We start from the raw sequence: 24,788 nt of genomic DNA, 5'->3' as shown, positions 1-24,788 counted from the left end.
AATGATTCATGAAAAAAAGTAATCTACATCAATAAAAAAACAGCCTTGCAAAATTCAAAGCAAAACACATTTTGGAATGAGCAGAATGGCCAAAAGAACTGACATTTTCATCTCTCCATTCCCCCCTTTTTTTTGTTTTCTTCTCCTCCGTCCCCAACAATTCTGAGAGTGTATGCTAAATCTTTTCTCTTTAATTTTATATTGTTTATATCTAATATGCATGGAAGTTCTGTGTGCATCATAATCCACAAAAATGTGACTTATAAAAATTGTAACACCAGCAACATACAGCAAAGGTGGAACAGAAGTGATAAATTTTCTATTTGAATAGGTGCATGATTTCTACAAATATTAATTTGACATAGAGGATAAACCAAGCAAACAAAAGTCTAAAGCCCTGGTACTGATGTAGTTAAGCTGAGCTATTCATAAAAATTGCCAAGTTATGAAAGAAAAGCATGTGCCGTCCCACAGTGTCCTTCAGTTGTTCTAAACAGTCCTAACATCCTTGGCTATTTGCATAATTATAATTCATCAAAGAATGCAGTGGCTTCTAAAGAATACAGACTTTGCTATCACTACGGTTATTATTTCACCTTCTGAAAAACAGAAATTAAACTGCTACCATGTACATTGGCTATCATTTAATTTAGTCCTCAATGACCATACTGTCATATTATACACAAATGTTCTCTTCCTTCTTTTTATTTCTTGGTTCATATGAATTCATCAGTACAAAGCTTTGCTTTTACTGGGTTATCCTTTTACCAGAACAGGAACCACGACCTCCCAAAGAAAATTCAGGCAATTCAGTAGAAACACTTATATCGAACAGAGTGGTAAGAAGATCACCAGCTTTTCTCTGTGTGTAGAAAGAATAAGTCAGCAGCCAATAAAACAGATTGCAGATTAACATTACATATTATTGACCAATTTATTAGCGATCTTCGAAATATTTCTAATTCATAGTGTTTGTTTCCTATGCAGAGAACATAAGGTAAACTCCTTAACAGAAGACTCTTAATCATGTACATGTTTCAGGTGCCTAGAATAGTATCCATCTGATTGCATTCTGTAGTCTAATTGTAGTCAACGGATGCCCTTAATAGCATCTGCTGACTGCTAATTTTTCCTTATGGTACTTTACTTGTAATCTTAGCAAACACAATCAGTGACTCTTCCTGTTTAATTCTGAATAATGCTCTTTGCATAGTGTCTTTGGGGAAATTCATCGCATGAGTATTTTCTTTGACTAAATACAATATCCTAAATAGGTTAGGATTATATATGTGTGTTTACTGTTAAAGTATAATATAGTTAAATAAAATGGGAGACATCTAAAATATAAGGGAGTTTTTCACATGCATACTTGTTGCATATTCCATGCAAAAGGTTATCACGTTCATCACAAAAATGCTATGCTCCCTCCTCTGATCAAAAGAAGAGGTGGAAGCAGTAGGGTTTGAGCCTGTAAACTATTGTCTACACAAATTACTCTAAACACCATATAAGAGAGAAGTCCCAAGGAGCAAAGATTTAAAAGATTTACTTCTTAGACTTGGTAGTTTGTGGGGTTTTTTTAAAATTTATTTACTTTTTAATTCAAGTCAGCTTTACATGTCTCATATGCTAGGACACTTTTCATACTTTGACAGCCTAGAGAGCAGCATGTTAAATAAGCAATGTGAAATTACAGTTGCACAAATGAAAATCAGGACCAAAATGGCTGATGGGGCTGGTTCTGATCACTTACACCAGTGTTACAGCTCTGGAGCCCGAGTTTAATTAGCACAGTTAATCATGATTGATCAGACTCATGGAACAGGGGGGTGTCACATTCTCTCTTGCCATGAGTAAGTCTTGGAGCCAGTGAGATGGTAGAGATATGTGATCAGCTCCCTGATTTTAAGGCCAGGCTTGAGTCCAATGAAATTGGAAGGCTCTGCCAAGGAGCTTAGTGTTGTCAGGTCCTGGGCATTGAGCCACTGGAAAACAGCCATGTTGGATTTCTGTTCTGCTGTCCAAGCTCACCCCACGTGTTGGAAAGAGGCATGGAAATGTAGAGCCCAGCTGTAGTGCAGATGCATCAGCTCAGATGTACACTCTCTGGAATACTTGTTTCTGGGTTGTAGCACAAAGGGACTGAAAAACCAGCTTCTGAATCTGTTATTCTAAAACAAGGAAGTTTATTAATGGAAAAGGAAAAGCAAAATTAGACAAAAGTGGATGCTCAGAATACAGAACTGTAGACACCTGAGCAAAACATTCCCTGTGCAGTAAAAGGGAAGAGTCTAGTACAAAGGTCAATGCAGAGCTGGAGTCAGACCTTAAACCATTCCCTGTTTGCTCTGATTTATAATCCCCATTGGGATCTTTTGGAAGTGAAGTATACAAGACACCCATTTTCTATCACATGACACTTTTGATATTTATATTTCTTCATACCTAGTACCAGTAAAAGAAGCTGATATCCCTTTCTTATTATTATTTAAAATTTCATAGTTTTAATCAGACCAACGTAAGTTTGAGTGATTTTAGAAGTATTTTTAAATGCTTACCTTTTATTTCTTTAATTATAGATTTACTGTGTTTTAATTGAAAATATTGGAGAAGAACTTGAACTGCAAGCAACCCTTTCACTTAAAAATGTGATTTAATATCTTATAAACCCTTTCCAATTCTTTCCTTAGTAGGTGATTGCTTTAATTGAATGAATAGTTTTTGTTTTCTACAAACCAACATTTTTCTAATGAAAGAAAATTGAAAATTTCCTAGCCAGTTCTAAATTTAAACAGCTTTACTGTGCTTGCACTTCTTTTGTGTCTGTCTTCTCCAAACACTGTACCAAATTAGTTTACAGAAAGAAATACTAGAAAAAGCAAATAATGATATAATGGAGGACAATAATCATCAAGTCAACATTTCAGAGTCCAGTGACTATTACACACAGCATAAATCTAAGACTTGGAAGTAAACACATCGAGCTGGTTTTTGTATGCTGTGTGAGCTACACACCTGATTAACCCAACTTTAAGGTCTTAACATTTCACAGGAGATTGCTTGTGAAGTCAAGCAAGTTGCAACTTCAGAATTATTTTAAAAACATAATCTGTTTTACCAGAACACCTCCCTCCTTGTATTACTTATCTGATCATTTATTTGAGAGAAAATTCAAACAGAAATGAAGTTGCGACTGCATTATTTAAGTATCATCGGTGCTGCGAGATGCACTTCCGTCAACAGGTTATTCATATGAGCAGGATAAAAAAGGTTAACTTAGATACCTCTTTTACCATCAGGTTTTATAAGCAGATTTACACACTGTGTACTCTAGTTTGCATGTTTATTCATACATTGCATTCCACAGCCAATCCAAATTGGTATCAACAGCGAGGAAGGAAGAACACACAGAATGCAAAATTGCCTATAAAGCATTATGATATGGCGAGGAAGGTTACCGGCTGCACCTCCTGCTTGCTATTTTGACTAATTAAAAAAATTAGCTTCAGACATGGTCACAGATGTTCCAGGCTCATGATATTCGGACCCATCTTTTTTTTATTTGGACGATTTGTGCAGGCCAGCGTTTAGCCTCCGACAAACATACAGCTCCCATCCTCACAAAGAGAAAACAAAGGATCTGCATTTACAGTAGGCTTGAAATTTTCCAGAGAGACTCAGCTTGATAAAAAAGGTCAGGAAAGGAAGGATATTCTGTGTATTTACAGAAGCTTTTGACATAGTAGTTTCTCTTCACAAAAAAGTGATCCTTTGATCATACCTAGAAACAAAAACTTCCAGCAGTATGCTATCAGCATTCTTAATACTGAATCTCTGCATTGTATTGCTAGCCATATTTACAAAGCCATGAATTATCTGGTGGGAAAAAAGGTCATTTTTATGGAGACAAAATGAGTGTATACTCTAAGGAGCTTGGCATTTTATATAAAGTTATGCATAGGCCTCCTAAGGCAAGGAGTGTAACAAAAATTATTGCTAGTGAGAATGAACAGCCCTAATAGTGATTCAAGGATGAAGAAGTAATTGTCTACTGAATTAAAAGACTCTGGATGAGCCAGAAAGGAGGGAGAATGAGTTTTAAAATAAAAGAGATGAGTCAGCACTGAGAAGATGGAGATGGAGAATAAGAAACAATCAGTTTTGTGTTTTCTGTACACACAAAGCTTACTTTTTCAGTATTAGAAACGTCGGTTATTCCCAAAAGGCAGGACATGCTTATTTTGAGGCAAACCCATCTGCCATAACCCCTCTCGGGGTTGCTCAGATCTGTGCTGGTGAAAGTCTAGTAGGACTTTACTGCCAAGTATCACAAATTGTACAAGACAAACTAAGAAATTTAGTTCTCAAGGAAGTAAAAAGGCACCTTGTGGAATTTTCAGGAGGTCATAATTGTGTGATACTTGGTGATTGTTACAGGAGTTACTGTATACGCCTAAATACGCTTGGAAAACCACACAACCATAAATCCCTAGGCATTCAACTACCTGAAAACATTTGGTTCTCAAACCCTAGAGATATTTAAGAGAGAGATTCAAGCAAGCTCAGTGGGCAGCTTAGAAATCAGGGGGAAAAAAAGGTCACTAACTTTCTTAGCGGGTTAACTTTTTCCTGATCATGTTATGGTACGTCCTATTGCACAGCCATTTCTGAAATAGCTTACTATAACTGAAGTACACACAAAAAAATATGACTGACTCAGAAGAAACATGCTTTAAGAAATTCAGGACAAGATATTTAGGCTAATAATATTTCTGAACAGCTTGTTTGGGAGAAACGTACTTGTACACATTTGGCAAGCATGCTATATTGCATCTACATGAAAAAAAGAGTAAGAACAAGTAAAGTGTTACATGATATTAAATAAGATCAGATGCTGTTCTTGAATAATGCATTCAGCTACACTTGTTCCAATTCAGAACAGAAAAATAATTATTAATATGCTATATTTAAAATATGAAATATTTAACCAAAGTTAAACAAAAAGATATAAGCAATGAAAGACTAATTTCACAAAACCGTTGAGAACAAAACCATCAGAGAAAATAAAGAACAAAAAACAAATCTAAGAAGGACAATTAAGAACACCTCACTGAGAATGCAGGCAGAAGAGTACAAAACGTTGTACACCAGATTGAATGTATTTCAGCCTACAGTATCTACAGACACTTGTTTTGATTTAGGACATTGTTCTTTTAAGTATTAATCCAGTAAGTAACCTCTACATTACAAGAGTCCTGGAGCTCATCTGGTACAACAGTGATTATTCTGTCAGATAAGGACAACCAAAATTTAGGCTAGTATCAGGAATGAGGACTGCCATTGATCAGGACCATGTTGGCATGTCATTCTGCTTACAATGCCAATCAGGTCAGGAAGGGCCTGAGAAATATTTAAATTTTAGTCTTCTGCTAGTGGAGAAAAAGCCTACTTTCTAGGCCTCCATGTAATTTCCTACTTCATAAATGATTTTTGCATAGCAAATAATAAATGTGAAGTACCACCAAAATTCCATCAAGTTATTTCAACTTTAACATTAGAGGAATATGCAAATGAAAGATGTTATTTTCCTTTCAAACTGAATGTTCCTGTATAGCCAGTCATGAGGAAGTATCTCTTAATGTTTTCAGTAACACAGAAAACCCTGACATGCCAGACTGTCTTCTATTCATCACACCTATACAAACTTGAAACTAGTACAGAGATTTAGGTTTTAGCTCTACTCTAAAATGTGCAGGACTGCACATTTTTCCATTCCTAACTACCATTTATTTTATGCAATGTAAAATTGAGACAAATTTTTGACACTGACAGAACCACCTGGTTATATTTCCTTTGGCTGACCTGGGCAGGCCCTGTAATCATGACAAGTTAAGGGAGCCTTAAAAACAACATATTTTGAAAGCTTTCTATATAGATTTGTCTAAGAAAATTCTTTGTAGGTTGTTTTCAAATTAACCTTGAATGTATATTGCAAGGCAGAATTTGTGTATGATCCAAATCTCTGAGCATTTGTCTTTTTGATATGGAAAAGAAGATAGCTTTTCTGTTTGGGGTAGACGAAATTAAAAATTAATATTTCAGCAATATAAATCAGCTTCTTCATTTATTTTCGGATACAAGGTGATTTGCATAGCCCTTTACATTTTTTAATAGGAAGTTTAGGAAATTCATCACCTTCTTTCTTTAGAAAATCTGCATTTTCATTACCTCTTATAAAGAGTTATTTGTAAATCAATACACATATCTATCAGGTTACTCAGTTTCCCATTGTATCCTATTTAGTGGTTTTCCAGGCAGAATATGGTGATGATCTCCACATCCCCACATCCAACCTTAACGATTCTATGATTCAGCCATTGTCCTCATTCACCCATGAATACCGAGCTGAATGCGGGCATATCCAGGACTGGGAAGTTTGAAATAGAGCCAAGGAAGGTCAGAGTTCACATTGATGGAGCTAACTGACACTTATCCTGTTTTAAGCAGTAACACTTTGGATCGACTATCAGTACCACAACACAAACTCTTCATCACAAATCAGAAAATACTTGAGATACAGCTGCTACAAGGCCAGTATTCAAACTTCAGGATTCTGAGTTAATGACATTAATGACCATTTTAGTATTTTACATCAGATAAACAGTTAATTTGACAAAACCGAGCCTTTACACGAAAGACCCATTATGGTTTAAATTTTGACAGTGTTCTCGCTCATATTTTTTGTTACACTGTGAGTTTTATACTTTTCAAATACAGTTAACAATATGTTTTTCTCCTAATGTGATTTACTTTTCTATCTTCATGTTGAGGCCACTCTCTTAATACTGAAATGTTTCTTTTCTAATCTATGAATTCAGAACTGTAATTACAGTCTGTTGTTTTCTTTCTCCCTGTTTCTGTAGCTGCTTTTCTTGGGTTTCATTCCCTTGTTGCTGCTGCTGCTGCTGCTGGAGAGAGGGATTTAAAGTGACAGATAACACAGCATTCGGATCAATTGTTTCTACTGTGTGTATACTTTCTGCCCATGTTTCAGACATGCTCTTGGTTTTTTTTCTCTTAAGTGGTTCGAACCCCTTTTAGTTCTTAAGAAAAAGCATTAGGCATAACGTTTTTTTTTTAACCATGATATGTTATGATGTCTTCTTCAAATTGTATTTCTTCCTTGTGTAGATAGATACTGGAGTGTTGGGAGCAATTAACATAACTCAGAGAACTAATTTCCTGTGGTTCTTTAACTCGGTATTTATGGTTTTCAAAAGAGTGGATCTGTACTCCAAGGATTAGTACAGTCTATAAATTTTAGTTGTCTGAGTTTTTTCTTTTTTTTTTTTTTTTTAAGGAATTAAGATAAGAAAAATTCTTTGGTGTCTGGAAGTCACATTAAAAAAGCCAACTCACTTTTTAAAAACAAGGGTTTTTCCTTCTTTTTCCTACTTTAAAAAAAAAAAACAAAAACAAAAAACGAAAAACAAACAACAAAGAAAGATGCTTTTAAGTTATTCTGCAGGAATACTCAGCCATCTCCTTTGCAGCTGGATCTGTCACACACCATTCTACTCCTCTTCCCGAATTTTTTCAGCCAGGCTTGCATGACCCAGAAGCAGGTGATGCCCCATTCCCACACCTGCAGCCCGACCACTGACCAGGAGAACGATTCATTTAAAATGGACAAAAAAAAAAGGATTCAGGTCTTTCCCCCCAAAAAAAAAGCTTTTACCAACGTGAGGAGGTCCCTGAGCCAACTGGTCCAGTGGAAAAGTGTCTGCTCATTGCAGGGGGCTTGGAGTAGGCAACCTTTAAGGTTGCTTCCAACCCAGACCGCCCTGTGATCCTGTGACAGTGGCAGGGGTCAGCGGGGGGAGCTGCCAGGCACCTCCATGTGTGCTCTGTCAGACAAGTCTCACTGGGATTTTCCAACCACAAATGGCCCATTTAGGGGCATTTAGGCACCCCCGGTGCATTAGCGACTCATAAAGGCCCCTGTCTGGGCACACCTGGAATGACTCGCGCTTTGAGCTCTCCCGACACAGCGTCCCTTGGAGGGGCTGCTCCGCCTTCCCCGTGAAGGAAAGGCTTCAGCCAGCGGCAGGGAGAGCCACCAGGAATTTTACTATCTAGCAGGAGAGCGCCCGGCCACCTGAACCTGGGTTTAAGGTGCGTGGAGTTTTTATTTTTTATCGTTTAATTGAATGCTATGGTATTTGCTCTGAACTCCTACTGCACCTCAGCCTAATGCCCTCTGAACAGTGCCGGGAAAGGTCCTTCTGAGCCGCAAAGGACCTCGGGGGAAAAAAGAAATGGAGTCTTAAGTTCTGCCTTGAAACACTGACTTTTTCTTTAACCTTTTGCACAAAATATGAACAAATCCTTAGGGAAACCCAAGCCAGCATCCTCATGAAACCCTATATCTTACATAGAAATTGCTTAAAATTGAACAAAAATAATCTGAAGGTTAACTTATTTATTTCAATTTTTTGACTGGCTGCATGGTTTATCAGGTCTTAGAATTTTCTTTGTTCTGATCCGTTTATTAGCTTCAGCTCTGGCATCTTAAGCTGCGATCAACAGGTAGCTGTGCTGTGCTACAGGAATGATGTAAATCCAAGGAATATGATTGCTGTGGTCAGGGTTTGTTGAAAATGTGGTGCTTAGACCATCTCCTTCCCTTCTTGGTCTCTTTACATTCTATAGCAAGTAAAACAACTACTCACAAAGGCAAGTTTTAATGCATTCTATCTGTCTTCCAATGTAACCTGGTAATGAAAATTCTAAAAGATTGCTAATACTAGGGGATTTAAACGTGTTTTGCAGCCGGTGATCAGAGCTTATACTTGGGACACCTCTTTCCCTATTATGATTGTAAAATGGGTTGCTGAGTTATTTTTGTGCTTCTCTGCTGCTGGATTTATGAGCTCAGGGTCTTGGTAACCCTTTAAAAGCAAACGTAGCCTGTATGAATAGGAAGCACCAGAGACATGGTGGTATGTTTAAGCACAAAAGGGGTGAAATTGAAGTAAAAGTATCAACATGCGTATAGCTGTTTTGGAAACTTCTGTTCGAGTGCTGAAATACTCTGAGCACTTGACAAAAATATTTATTATTGTCCTCAGTAGATACCGTACAGCGTTTGTTACGTTTTCCACTGTGTTCAGAGGAGGGGAAACAACCAAGCCATTGCCACTCAAGGGGAAAAATAGCGACTTCAGTGAATCTCTGAAGAGCTCATCAGGTCATTGGCAAAATAATTTGACATTCTAACGGTATCTTCTAGTGTAATCATACAATTTTATTATTGAGATGCCACAGCACATAGAGCAGTAAAATGTTCTGTTATAGAATGAATATACTACATCATTCAGGCCTTGTGGAAAAATGTGGCTTGCAATAAAAGGAGTTTTTATGCTGTGAACTACCTGCACATTCACTGAGAGTCCAAACTGGTTAAAATCCTGTCGTCTACAGTGGTGAAAGGGAGTTGAGGATTTTTACAGGATTCTATAAAATCCTGTGATCTTTGCTGTGCGTTTAAGTGCATGGGTGGTGCAGATCATAGAATGACTAAAAGACTTCAGTGGTGTACAACAGTGTAGGGGAGTTTGTTTATTTTCGTGGGTTATACCTAGATCCTGCTAGAGAACCACAGCAGAGTAGTGGACTGAATAGGATTGATTCCTTGTACCATGCTGCAGGGATGTTCTTGGAGTTTTTGTCATCATGGAACTGGTTTGGATTTCTCCAAGGAATTGTTTCAGGTTGTCATTTGGGCTCTGGCACACCCTAGGACATTTTTTTTTAATCCAGTTTTTGAGATTTAATCTATGGTTATGTGAACTAGAAACTTCCTATCCTCTGCTAAAGATGGATGTCATCAAGGAGCTTAAACTTTCTTTTCCTATGTCTCCCATTCTTTTGTACGTATTTTATTTTGTATGCAGTCAGAAGATGAAGGGATTATGAATTAAGACTTGGTAAACTAGCTTGAGAATATGTGATGGTGCTAGTAAAAAGTACCATGTGAAAGCTGGATGATTCCTCAGTCCTCAATCCATATGCCAGATGCTGCAGCTCAATGTGTCTGCAGAGACTTATGTAAAAGCTCTGTCAGTGAGACAGATTTGGCAAGAATCTTCTTGAAAGTCAAACAAAGAAGGTGGTGGAAGCACACAAGGATTTCTGCCAGCAGTTGTGTGGCCCAGCAAGAATCAATTAGATTTCTTTTTTTACTCTCAGATGTTTTGAGGCTGGCTGGAGAGCAAAATAGGCAGGGTATGCTAGACTTTGATTCTTGCTTATTGTGGTAATAATTTCAAATTCTGTGATGCAAACTAGATATTTAAAATAACGTTAAGACATGAAGGAGGTGGGGAAAAAAGGACTATTTTAAGAAATTAATCTGTCATAGTTGCAGCCCAATTTTGTAGAGGATAGAATGTGAGTTGTATTAATGTCACCTATGTCCTTATGGAGTACATGGGGTGTTTTCTGTGTATGAAATAGTCAATTTTGTCTTGCAGACTCTGTATCCAGGCTCAGAATGGTAAACCAAACAAAGGCTTTATTAAATCTTGTATTTTAAGTGGAGAGTGAAGGAAAATACTTACTCTGCCTGTAGGACTTGCTGTCTGTCCCTCCTCTTTGACAGAATTCCACTTTATGAATACACAGATGGATACAGGTTCACTGGAGCGACGAGCTAAATGAATTTGTGAATAGTATCAGTTGACCTGAAACTATGGTTTTACTGAGTAAACTTTTTTGGAAAAAAAGGTTGTCTAATCTCACTAGAAATATGGCTGTGATAGACCCAGGCAGCTAGAGCTTCCCATGCCTGCTGTTTCCTTTGGAATTTCTCTTGTGATAAATTGCCATAAAATGAGAATTAAAGGGAGGAGAGTTGGGGGTATTTTTTATTTACCCTGGTGGGAGAATTAAGTCATGCCAAATTGTGAGATTTGGGACTAAGCTTATGTTAGAGATTGTTGAGTCTCTGCAGAACCCCGTGGGCTTCAGTAAGTCACTCTGCAGGGAAACAGCTATCTGCCTTTGCAGGACCTGAGATGTAGGCACTCTTCTTGGGATGCTGCTGTTGTCTCTGAGGGTGAATTGCTTCCTTCCCCTGCCTTAACTTTTCTCTTCATGGATCTGAAGAGAGCTCCTGTGGAGATCAGGAATGGTCTCCTATGTGATGCCAGAAATATAAAACCTGGGGAGGGATTGAAGAGGTAAGATTCAAATGCAGTTTTTATTACAGACACTGTAGGAAACCACTTTGTTTTCTTCTTTCTTTGTGTCCCACAGTATCTCCTTGAAGTATTTACATGTTTGTTGTATAGGACTGTCTACACAGGAGGACCACACCAGTTGCATGTAGTGTCATGCTAGGACATTTATAACTTCCAAGCTGTTGACTTGTCCAGTCAGTTCCAGTCAGTTCAGGGAGCAAAAAACTACCTGGAGTAATCTGCACATAGCCTGAGACACTTTTATTTATTACACAGCTACACATATGTCTTATATAGCTTAAGTAATTTTTGGTTTTAAAAACATCTCCAGGGAGAGTGCAAGCCTGTTATTTATTATTATTGCCTTTGTAATCCTGTCCTTGCTAGATTCCTTCTGAACTTGCAAACTCTCTAACCTGTCAGGTTAAACAAACCACAAATGAAGAAAGGTTAGAATGTAAAATCCCCAGGTCTGTGTTAAAGTGCTATTTTATCTACTACTAAAATTGTACATTGCAAAGGTGAAAGAGAACCATTAGAGAACAGGTGCCCTGAATGAGAAAAGATTTCAGACCCTGGACCTAGAAGCCTCCTTGTTGATTTATTTGAGAAAACTACAGTATTTAGTACTTGATTCAGAGCAAAAATGGAGTTTCTCCACTCTTCATCTTCAAGTAAAGACGAATGAGCTTTCCTAACAGACCTTGCCCTGCCAATAGGAATAAATGACTGTGATTTCTGAACACTCTCAAGGAGACCTGGAGACTCAATATGCAAAATCTCTCATTCTGTCATTGAAAGTGCAGCCTTGGATTATTACTGACAGCCAAGATGCAGTTAAAGTAAAGGTCATGCAGACTATTGACAATAATAAATTCTAAGATTTGCTATCTTTTTGCTGAGGCCTGCATTAGGCTATGCATCAAAGACCTGTACAAAAAAAATGGTTTGCCCTTATCCAATAAAAAAATGCAATGTACATTTTTCAAGCTTGCTTTTTGAAGGAGCTAGAGTAGACCTCTTGTATTTCATGTTCTTATATTTTAAATTAACACACTGGGAGAACTGCCCACCAAGCTGTCAGTTTACTCCTCTGTGCCCACCTGTAATGAATAATTGAAATTGCATAAAATGATCTCTTGCTAGTGGGTGTAAAAATCAGCATTACAGTATATTTGAATCAAGGTTAAGTGTAAACACTAGCAAGTTAATTCAGTTTTTGGTGTGTAAGCCTAAGGTAAAAAAAAAAAGTCTTTAATATTACAGGTTAAGTAATTCCCTGTTCCTAATTGGGAAAGAAATATGTATTGCTTCAAAACTCAGGGCATATGGTAGTTTTTTTTTGCAATCTCTTCATGATGAAATGGGTTAAAAAAAAGTACAGAAAGAACAAAGCCATAGCTAAGAAACAGAGCTTCTCAAGGTTTCAGTTATTGATGCTTAAATGTAAGGAGGAGCAACTCTCTGAAATTAAGCAAGACTTGATAAATGACTTAAAATTTTAACAAAGAAATGAATATGTGAAACTTTGCTTTTTATTTTTTAACTCTTGACATGGAAAAACCATTTAAGTATCTTTTTTTGAATATAATGAATGAATTTGGTTCTTATATAGAACAGACTGAGAACCCTGGATGTTCATTGCAGTTCTGTGATTTATTCAGAGAGCAGTTAGTCCATAGGGAGCTACAGTATAACTTACCATATTTAGAATTATAACCTAACTGTGATGGGGAGGGTGAAATAAACTTCAGAATGGGAGAGAGCAGAAAAGTGAAGCTTTTGAACCCTGTACTGCAGCTAACAAAACTTGTGCATATTAAGTACCAAATGGAGACTGGACAAACACCACCAAGTAGCACAATTTTCAGCAGATGGTATTAACTTACACACACTAGTAACTCAAAGTGTTGAACTGACAATCTAGCAATGAAAGATGCCATTTTTTATATCAGTCTCGTGGGTTATCCCCCATATGTAGTTTGAGAGCAGCAAGATTTGCATAACATATGCATATCAGGTTTTAAAATACTGCTCGAGTGTCGGAATTTGCTCATGGATGTGTCACAAAGATTCTTGATGGTTGTATTTAATTGTAACTGGAATGGAGAAAGCAGTGAGAATGGTATTTTAAAATCTATTGCTCTGATATCAACTATTAGGTAAACAAACATTTAATTAAATACTGCTTCAAGCACACAGAAAATAAGAATTCATAAGGGACTTTATCTCGCACATACTTAACTTTATTTATTGCATTTGATTTTTAAGACCCCCCTCCCCAAATGCTACGATTAGGCTGGCATTTGTTATTAAATAAGTGAAACAAAAGAACACACACAACTTCATGATATTTCATATTAAAAACATATAAAGCTATTAGGCTATCTACTGTGACTATAAAATCATAATAAAACTCTTATTATTGTAATAATTCATACAAGAGAAATGTGTATTTTTAATTGAATTTCTTTAAATTAAGATTTTAAATTATACAATTACCAGTCAGTTCAATGGGAATTGGTTTGTACTGAGGTGAGAGTATAGGCTTTTGCTTGTAGATAAAATATATATATATACTGCAGGATATTTTCTAGGATTTGAACTATTCCAGTGTTGTTTGAGCAGTTACGCTTTCCTTACCTCATTAGGATCTAGTGCCACTGCTGTGCTTTCAGTCATCTAAAGCAGATGGAGTGTGCACAGTGAACATTTCACAAACTGGCATGGAAATATTGAACTCCTACTGTCAGGCCTAATTTTTTCATCTGCATGATGTGTTGACCTAGTATATGTTAAAATGAAAACATAATTTAGTTTTAAAGTCCTTTTAACTTCTAGATTTGCAACTGAATTATAGCCTGATATATGTGAAAAATTCATAATATTTGGCTTTAAAATTTTGCTTTGGAAATTGCTGAAAAGCTATTATGCATTACTAAGTGATCCATAAATGAGATGTAAATCTTAAGGAAAGATGACAGCTGCATTGCAAGGGCTGCAAAAGAGAGGTCCACCTGCCTAGGCAGTATTGGGACAGTCAGGGCATAACTGGGTCCAGCTTATGTGTATAGGTGTGAATGAGTACAGGAGCCAGTGTGAGTATGGGATCATATGCAATGCTATAAAATCTCCATTGCTAAGAATCTGTGGCTTCACATGCCCATACAAGTTAGGCCAACATGGCAATAACACATTTACTGTGTCTCATTTTCTTTGTTTATGCCACATTTTCTTTAGATTATCCCTTTTTGTCAGTCTATTGCTAGTATTGCCCCTTTCAAATGAGTTGTTCCTATGGTAACAGAGATGACATTTTTCTGGACCAAACGTAGTGAGTCCTGCAAGTGCAGTAGTAACTCTTTCTCTGTGTTGAACCAATACCATGTCATTTGGACCCTCAAGTGAATGAGTTTATTTTCTTTTTAACCAGGTCTTAAATAGGGTGAGTCTTAAGCAGCTGAGGTGAGGCCCCGTGCAAAACCTGTCTTAATCACTATATCATATTATAAAAGGGAAAACCTAATTCCTTCCAAAAAGATCACAGAAATAAATTTCTGTCACTAAACTCCTCAAGGTAACTCTAGTGAGCTTGTATCCCCTCAGAGCTCTCCTCTTGTGCTACTTGCCTTTAATAAATTAAGCAACTTGACGTAGCATGCTGTCATCCAGCTGCTAAAAAATTGTCATATGTGTGCCCAGAGGTAGGCCATTAGTGCAAGAAGTCTTTTAATGCTCCCCATTATTGCAACAGTACATCGTGCCAACCTGAAGGATTGATTGCTGACTGTGCTGGTCCTTGTCTCCCCTCTGCTGCCGCAGCAGGATTTGGAGGTGGCTCAGGTTGGTGAGGTTGCTACAGGGCCTTGCAACGGCTATCTCAACACATTATTGCCTTTTTCAGGCAATTAGGCTTAGGGAACAATGTGTACTCAAAATGATGTGTGTTGGAACTGCATCTTGGAACTGTCTTTCGTTTTATTTAATAGGTCTCTTTATTCTCAATGTACCAGGGATGCCTGTCAGCTGACCTGTGCTCTGAACCTTACCAAATGAGTTCAGAAAGTTCTGATATATTGGAGGCTTTGAGTCTAAACATAATAGTTTTATTTTACTTCTGGGATTTGTCTTCAGGGCAGGGGGCAGCTGGGGAGGAGGGTTTAATGTGCGCATGTGTGTTTTGCTTTTCCTTCAATTTAATTTTTTTACCTTTACGCCAGTTCCTCTGTGCTCTAAAATGCCTAGTGTGAGTCATGCAGGAATTGATTGAAGTGTGACTGTGTGTATTATATTCTGATTAGGATTCTCTGAATTCAGAGTGAATCACAATAACATTTCTGGTTTAGTCTTTTTTTGTTGGTATTGTTTTTTGGTTTTTTGAGTGTGGTTTTTTTTAAAATTTATTACAATGACTCCATTTTCAGGCAGGTTATATCTTTTTTGTATCAGTAAGTATAAATCGCTGCTATTTCTTCCTATATTCTTCTACCACAACTATGTATTTTTTTTTCATGTACAAGATACATGATAGAAACTCACTTGTAGTGCTTGCTAAGTCTTCAATATTATGTGGCTCTTCTAAGCATGAATAGAAGTCTTGCTTCCTTGTGTTTCTTACATACAGTCCAGGCACCTCCATTCTGGAATATTGTGCCTGTTCTTGTTAAGAGGGGCTTTAGATTTGTTTAGGTGGGAATCCAGAAGCATTAGTGTTAATTTGCAGTCTATGATCGAACATATACTGACTGTGACATTTTCAGTGATGTAGCTTTTCATGTGTATTGGAGTTTTTCAGAGTAGTTCTGCTGTGGCAAGAAAGCTGCCGATTTCATCCTGCCAGATGTTACAGTATCTCTGTACCTGAAGTCTGCTGTATGAATTCTTTATTTTATTTGTGGATGCTCTCCTGGTATCCAGAAGGGCAGCCTTGGCAAACAGATCAGGATTTTCTCAGGGTAAGGCATCCAGTGATGCATCAACAACTTCGAGTCACCACAGTGCTTAACTGTCCGTGTGCAAACCTTTCCTGTGTTGAACATGAGAAGGTGCAGAAAAACAGAGTGCAAGTGCAGGGACTTATGATACTTTGGAACAGATTAAGACCTGTATAAACTTCTCCAATATACTGCTGAGGAATTCACTATCATACTTTTTATGTGCACCCTGGGGAAAAGCAAACAGATGTTCACTTGCGTAAACTAGAAGCTAACAGCGAGTTGTACCCTAATCCAAATTGCCAGCTCTGCCTGTTGGATTTGTGGTTTGACAGTGGAAAAACTGTCTTGTAGTTGGGCTCGATGATGTGTCGTGATATTATTTACATTTCAGATATAGTACTGTGGTACATATGCCAGACCCAATCCAAGTACACTTAGAGATTAACTGCCAAACATTGGCCGCTCGTGTGGAGGCTGAGTGTTAGAGATAATACATCCACCTGCACTGTGCTGGGCTCCTGCCACTGGCTCTTCCCAACAGCCAAACACAGAATCCAGTTGCTAATGGAGGTAGTATCAGTAGCACGATAGGATCATCTTTTATGACACAAGATATTGAAACAAAAGGCACCCAAGTGATTCTGGGTCAGATGCCGCTGAAGATCACTGAACACAGCACGTGTAACATTACCAGTTTTTCAGTTCCATTTTCAGTATGCTGAATGTTGAGCGGCATGTGGCCAGGACCTGATTTCTCCTGGAAGAATATGGCTTGTTATGAGCCAGAGGGCTGCTCAATAACTAAAAATATATAGTTAAACCAGGCCTAAATATCTTTTGAGATCTTTCCTTGCTGAAAAGAATGACACTGGTCTGTAAGGTATTTCACTAATGTTTTTGCATCTTGCAAAAAATTAGTTCCTAGATACGTACAGTTGTATACTGTAGTGGAATGAGCTTACTCATTTTAAAGTTTTACACCCCTTTCTGACATGCATTCTCTTCAACAATATTGTGCTGTTTTCTCTTTGGACAATTAAGTGTTGAATTATCCTTTGCTATTTTGGAGTTGTAAGACTGTACAGGGTATTTCTTATTCCCATGTCGTATTTCATGCAAATGTAGGAACTTCTCCGCAAGACAAAGCTTTGTAGCTCCTTTGAGTTTGTGCCCCTTTGACAGGTAAAGAGAACTTGAATCCTAACATTTGAAACGAATTAAGGGGAAAACTAAGACTCACTTGTACAAAAAAGAAAAAGATTTACAATGGGATAATAACTCATAACTGAAGCTATATATCTTTTTAAATTCAACCATAATATATTTTTCCAAGACAAACAGTGGAGAAAGAAGGAGGATACACAGAGGTGCTTAGGACATTGTACAGTGAAAGGACAACAAAAATTCTGAGTCTGAAGAGTTAGGAACTATTTATGTTTTCTACTTAACTGCTTTTTTGATCTACACTACAGTTGACAATATATATATTAAATTTTACAATATACATTTTGCCCTGTAATGTATGTATTAATATAAAATATATTTATCAGTATATAGTGTCTATATATGAAATTCTGTGTTACTCAGCTTATCAAACTATGTAGTAGTTACTGGTTTTTTCCTTATACTTTAAAGAAAACACCAGGGTAATATGTTACTCCCTTAAAGTGGAATAAATGGAGCTAATTGTGTTCTCCGTTTAGTCAAATAACTTCTTTGTATGCACACCTGATTTGAAATGGTCCAGCCAGAAGTCAGTTGTTATTAGTTAATACTTTAGTAACTTAAGTGTAGTAGTACATCAGGACTTAATTCTGCTTGATGTGTGCAGAATATTGTGGAAGAATTTTGGTCTGCTTTTATTCTAGTCAGCTACTGAAAACGTATGCCTATATTTCGTTTTTAAATGCAACACTTCATACACTTCCCCAAGCAGGTGATATGAACAAAGCCAACAATTTGGGATTTACATAAATCAAATACAAACAACCTTTTTGAAGGGTGTGACAAAATGCTATCAAAGAAATAGTATGTGGGTGGGAGATAAACTGCTTTTAAGCCTCACAGTGGAGATTAGTTGTGGACTTATTTTACAAAGAAAGTAGAGAAGCAGCAAATTAACTGTTGTGTATCCTAACAAGCTGCAATTTGCAGGGTGGTGCTGACTTGGCTTCTGAAAACCGTGTTTCTGTTGGATTCAGCTTCTGGATCCGTATATTCCTGGAGCCACTTTGGCCTGATTCGTCAGTTTTCAAGCACGGGGAGATTTTAAGGTAGGAATCAATTAAACTATTTGTGTAAAGAAGAGGTGCAGATTCAGGCACAGGAATACTGTGTATCTCTTCACAACAGAATATGCTAATGTTGTACTGAGTAGTTCTTTGGGCTTTACTGGGGAAAGGTTCTTCTGAAGGAGTTTTGCATTTCTCATTGTTGGGGTTTTGGCTCATTCCTCCACGTAAGGTATTCATAGGTGAGACATCCACCTGCTCTGAGGGATATTGCCAACTCCTAAGAAATGAGTACTTGATTTTGAAGAAATTGCCTGTCCTCAGCCAGCAACACAGTGTTTGTGAGGCCAAAAGCAGCATCAGGCACAAGATGACTTTCTACGCTAGCAGAAAGGAGATCTTGTGGAGAAACTGCAGCTTTGTCTTTGAGGAGTAGGCTCTTCCAGAACTGCTTATGTATGTTATTAAATAGCTGCTGGATACAATTCAGAAATACTCCCAAAATCAGGGCCCAGCACATCGGGCTGCTTTCAGTCTGGTGACTGCCCTGAGGGAGAGAGATTCGCCCTGCTTTAGGCTCATCCCTGGCACAACCCCGACACAACTGAGTGTTGTACACTTCCAGGGCCAGGAGTTGGAGCACTCGTCCACACGGCTCTCTGTCCAGCCATGTGTCCCAGGTGCTTCCTAGATCCACACCAAGGAAGGACCTGGGCAGAAGGAAAGGAAATCTGGGCAGACAGGCTAGTGGGAGCTGCAGTGGGCTCCAGCCACAGCCTGGCCATGTTATTGTTGGGGTCAGAGCTGCAGCCTTGCTATGGGAAACACCACCCACAGAGATTGCCAGTAATCAAAGGCATATCGTGGCTTTGGAAGTAGCTTTGGCTAGTCACTAAATCACTGGCATTTGGGCTGAGGGATTTCTGAAATGGTCAAAAAGGAGAGATGTCTTTGGATGTTTAGTTTTTTAAGAGAGCTACGCAGTCTGTTCTTCTCTCAGATGAATGCAGTTCAACCAGCCTTGTTTTTCAGGTGATGTATTGTTTTGTGAACTGCTAATGTTTGTGCACTTTTGAAAAGTACTATTTCAAGATGAAAATGCTCACATAAACATACATTTAAAAAGGAAGAACCTTGTTAAAAGAGAATAGGCTCCAGAAATTAAGAGTCAAAACATCAATCCTTTCTTACTAAAGGATAATTAATTCTCCTTATAGAATTTGGTTTCTAACTGATTATAAATGCATTTTACTCTAAGGACTAATTTAGCAACTGGGTCAGTGGCTACAATAGCATCCTCATCAGTTATATGATGGATAGAGGCATCTGACACTACCTTTGCTCTTTGAAAGGTTTCCTACAGATTCCTTTGTCATTTTGAGACTGCATTCGATCCTTAGCTTTCAAAAACAATAAAACATGTAATGACTTTGTAGTTGCTAATGCTGCATATTTATCAAGAAGAGAAAAAAAATAGTCTACCCTGAAGCATAATGCTTTCATTTATTGTTATTCAGAAGAGTAGTAGTATTTCCTCATAATAATTTATTAAAGTTAGTTTAAATGAAGAATGGCCTATGTGCAGGAAATCTAGGGTGAGCAGAACATCTAATTGCTTTTTTGGAATGTGGATGAGAATAGTATGTTTCTTTGCTTCTTCAGCTGTTTTGAATGCAAAGTATTATAGTATGCAATTTCAGAAAGAATACTAAACTGAATATCTTGTGGTGATAACAATAATTTTTACAGGTTTAATTATTTACGAAAACTAAGTCTGAGCAATGTGGCTCTGACTGTGGCTGAGCCACGTATAAACAGACATTTTACTAGCTTTCTACATGCAGTTGTCAGTGTAGGTTAATCCAGTCCTGACAAAACCCTCAGATTCACTCTAGGGCCTCTCAGCACAGACTACCCTTGTTATGAATAGTGTCAGGCAGTGTGATGGCTTTGTGTTGGTGATGTAACACTACCACTGCAGGTAGCAGAAGCTGCCACTTACTTTATTCTAGCTTGGGAACCTGAAACACATTTTAAAAAAATGAAAACAAAAAAGAACCCCAGCAAACCCACAAGCAAACAAAGAAAAACAGAAAGAAAAACATCTTTACTTGGTGTTTGGTTTTGTTTTTTTTTTAGTGTATGTCAGCCATCATTTGTAAATGAAAGCTCAGACTGTCCAGGTTCACAGACTTTATCAGTTATAAATTAGTGTTTGCAAAACCAGGTAAGTTCTCAGTAATTTAATTGTGTCATGCTAATATAGCCTTTAAATGATGTAACAATGTAGTGTGTTGAAATTACTGAGGTAAATTTCAGAAAAGATTTCTTCTTTCTTGCAGGTACTATGTTTGTTCTGTGATTTTGTTTTTTGGGGTGGTTTCAACTGTACAATATTTGTGTATAGACAGAATATAGCACAAGGTTAAATAACTGTTGTGGTTTAGCAATGGTATTCCCCACTTTAGTGTTCCCACTGAAACACTCCGAACCATGTGCCGCTCGCTCATTCCCCCCTCTCGCCTCCCCCTCCACCTGCCACGGAACTGGAAAGGAAAACTGGAGGCACTAAAGGGAAAGATCATAGGGTAGGATGATTGCAACTTACTGGAAACAGCAATGGAATAAGAAAACAGTTACAGTTACTATACATACATACATACATACATATATATATATATATATACACATACAGATAACAGAGGAAACCAGCCCTACCTGACCGCTCCCTCTACCATGCTTACTCAAGCAGAAGGGCCCCCTTCCCCTGCCCTCAGAAAATGATGTGAGGTGCTATAGAATCACCTCTGGGTCCTAGCTATGCCCCTCCTGGCTACTACAAAAATTAACCCTGTCCTGGCTGGAACCAAGATATTATCCATGCTTTATTCTATATTATGTACTTCATGCCCAAATCCTACACATTCTAACTATTCACATATATATGCACAAGCACAGGTATCATTTCTGTAGCCAATGGAGGTCTGTCTGAGTTCATTTAGTCCATGACTGTGGGTTCTATCTCTCCTAGAAGTCTTTCAGGGCAGAAGGGCTGGTGTACTGTTGGGTGGTTGCAAGCTACATCAGGAGCTCACAACTGGTGTGTCTGGAGCAGTCCATACTCATTGTCCATGGTAGTTACAGCATACAGTGGCAGTGTCATTCAGCAACCAATAGCATACAATTCAACATTACTGACTGTTCTCACCCAATATCAAATTCCCTTAAGGGGGGGAATCGTATTACCCACCGAGAGCACCCAGCTCCTTGAGCAAAAACAATCCCATGGATGGGTTTGCCTTTGCTTGAGGCAGGACTAATCTAAACTCTCTTCCCCAACATATTCCTCATATGGATCACAGGGACTTTATCACCTTCTATGGTACATAAAGGTTCTGACTGGGCAGGGACAGCTCGATTGGTAAAGCCTCAGGTGTTAACTAACCAGGTGGCCTCTGCTAAATATAGATCTCAGTGTTTGAAGGTTCCCCCACCTATTACTTTCAATGTGTTTTTTTAAGAGGCCATTTTAAGTGTTTGATTTTCCCAGAGGCTGGTGCCTGAGTGGGAATGATATATCCGCTCAGTACTGTGCTCTCTGGGCCAGGTGTCCATGAGCTGTTTTTGAAATGAGTCCCGTTGTCTGACTCAGTTCTCTCTGAGGTACCATGTCACCACAGGACTTGCTTTTCAAAGACCAGGATGGTGTTCTGGGCAATGGTGTGAGGTGTGGGGTGCATCTCCAGCTATCCAGTGGTTGTTTCCACCACTGTCAGCATGCAGCTCTTTCCTTGGTGGGTTTGCAGCAGTGTGGTGTAATCGATCTGCCAGGCCTCCCCATATATATATTTTGACCATCATCCCCCATCCCACAGAGGCTTTACCCACTTGGCCTGTTGATTGCAGTACATGTTTCACAGTTACGGATAACCTGGGAGATGGTGTCCGTGGTTAAATCTACCCCTTGATCATGAGCCCATCTGTATGTTCCATCTCTTCCCTGATGGCCTGACACATCATGTGCCCACAGAGCCAGAAATAATTCCCCCGATGTTGCCAGTCCAAATCCATCTGAGACACTTTGATCTTGGCAACTTGATCCACTTGTTCATTGTTGTGATATTCTTCGGTAACTCTTGGGTACGTGTGCATCTCACATGATATACTTTTACAGCCAACTTCTCTACCTGGGCCGTGACATCTTGCCACACTCAGCAGCCCAGACGAGTGTACCTCTGCGCTGCCAGTTGGTCTTTTTCCATTGTTCTCGCCATCCCCACAGAGCATTTGCTGCTGTCCGTGAGTCAGTGTAGAGGTAGAGTGTTGGCCATTTTTCTTGTTCAGCGATATCCAAAGCCATCTGGATGGCTTTCAGCTCTGCAGCCTGACTTGATCCACTTTATCCCTCAGTGGCTTCTGTGACTCACCATGTAGGACTCCATACAGCAGCTTTCCATTTTCTGTTTATCCCTACAATATGGCAGAAGCCATCAGTAAAGAGAGCATATCACTTTTCGTTTCCAGGGCGTTGATTATAAACTGGGCCCTCCCCAGTGTGTGTCACCTTCTCCTCCTCTGGTGATGATCATAGTCCAAAATCTTCACCCTTGGGACAGTTTTTGATGACTTCCAAGATCCCTGGGCAGTTGGGGTTTCCTGTTTGAGCTTGATGTGTGATCAGCATGATCCACTTACTCCACGTAGCATCAGTGGCATGGTGTGAGGAGGGGACTTTCCCTTTGAACATCCAGCCCAAAGCAGCTCAAACCCCTTCATAAGCTGCCAGTATCTCTTTTTCAGTTGGGGTGTAGCAGTCCTTGGATCCTTTGTATTCCCAGTTCTAGAACCGCAGAGGTTGTCTTTGAGTCTCCCTGGGTACTTTTTGCCAGAGGCTCCAGGAAGGACCATTCTCTCCAGCTGCAGTGTAGAGCATGTTTTTCATATCTTGTTCTGTCCTGACTGGCCCAGGGGCTACTGCATGAACAATCTCTTGTTTCTGTCCTCTTCCCAACCCCCTTGTTAATGCCCACATCCTGGGACAGGGATCCCAGTTGCTTGGTGTCACTAGTTTCCTATTGTGGGCTGTGATATCCCAGCACTGGAGCTGGGATATCTTTTCCACTTTTCACTGGCGGAGAAAATCTTTTTGCATATCTCTCAGCTCACTTGGTGATAGGGAGCTTTGAAAAGAGCCCTGCCTCTTCCTCCTGTGGTGAGGGCCCTACTTTTCCTTTTCATCTCTCCCTAAACTGACTAATTTTGTCTTGGATTTCCTCTGTATATGGGTGACTGCTGCTGGCATGGGTTTTTCCTCTGGTTCAGCTGCAGTTTGAGTGGCCATGGTGCCTGTTGGTCTGCTTTTCTTCTGAGCTTTTCAAATTAAACTATGTGCTTTGTCATTTACAGCGTGGTGTTGTGTAGTATAATTTAAAAGGAGAGGAATTTATGTATTTGCTATTCAAACCTACCTATGAAAGTATGTGTCTGTTTCAGTCTCTGAAAATTTCCTTTAAGAAGTTCAGGACTTTTCTAAAGTTCTAACATGACTTTTATAAACTGTGTGTGTGTGTATGTGTGTACAAATATATGGTGAATTGTGGAACAATCTTATAATCTAAACTGACCTTTAACTGCTTTGCCTAGTACCTTGAAGCACTGGTCCTGCTCATTATTGCTGTTTGACATTTTAAAAATAGCCTGAGAACTGAACAGGTAAATGACAATTAGATGACTGATGATATAAAATCAAATCTTGTGATTCATTATGAGTAGTGAACTTCAATTTCTAGGATTTTTTTTTTAAGAAAACAACCCAATTTTTTATGAGATAAAATTGTCACTTTTGTATCTGACAAAACCAGATGTGTCTGATCCTAAAAGCATATCAAGAAATGTGTTCTGGATAATTCAAGAAACAAAAATTTTGATTTTAAATTTTATTTCTAGTAATTGCAGCTTGACTACTGATGCAGTTTCAACTAGCTTACTAAATGCAGTTTAATGGTTTGATTTAAGAACATCTACCAGCGTGCATGTGTATACAGAAATATACATGTATAGAAATTCCCTGCAATGCTCTAAACATGCTGTGTTAAATATCACGTATTGCTCCACCATTTGTAAATGTCTGCAAGTACAATGGTTATGTCGAAGCATGAGATCATGTATACTTCCTTCATAGATAACATAAATAACCTGCATACACAGACAGGTGCTATGTTGTTAAAAGCACATTCCTGGAGTTACTAAGTCAATGGTCCCAGATTTATGAGCTGTTAAAATGGAGGCTGCCTGCACAGCCTTAATGTGCCCCATATGTGTATGTGTTATGATACACTTTTATAGGAATGCAAGCCACTGCTATCTTTTGCCTCAGC

This window comes from Corapipo altera, unplaced genomic scaffold (genome assembly GCF_003945725.1).
Source record: "Corapipo altera isolate COAL_440 unplaced genomic scaffold, ASM394572v1 212, whole genome shotgun sequence".
Lineage (NCBI taxonomy): Eukaryota > Metazoa > Chordata > Aves > Passeriformes > Pipridae > Corapipo > Corapipo altera.
This window is presented reverse-complemented; position numbering follows the sequence as displayed.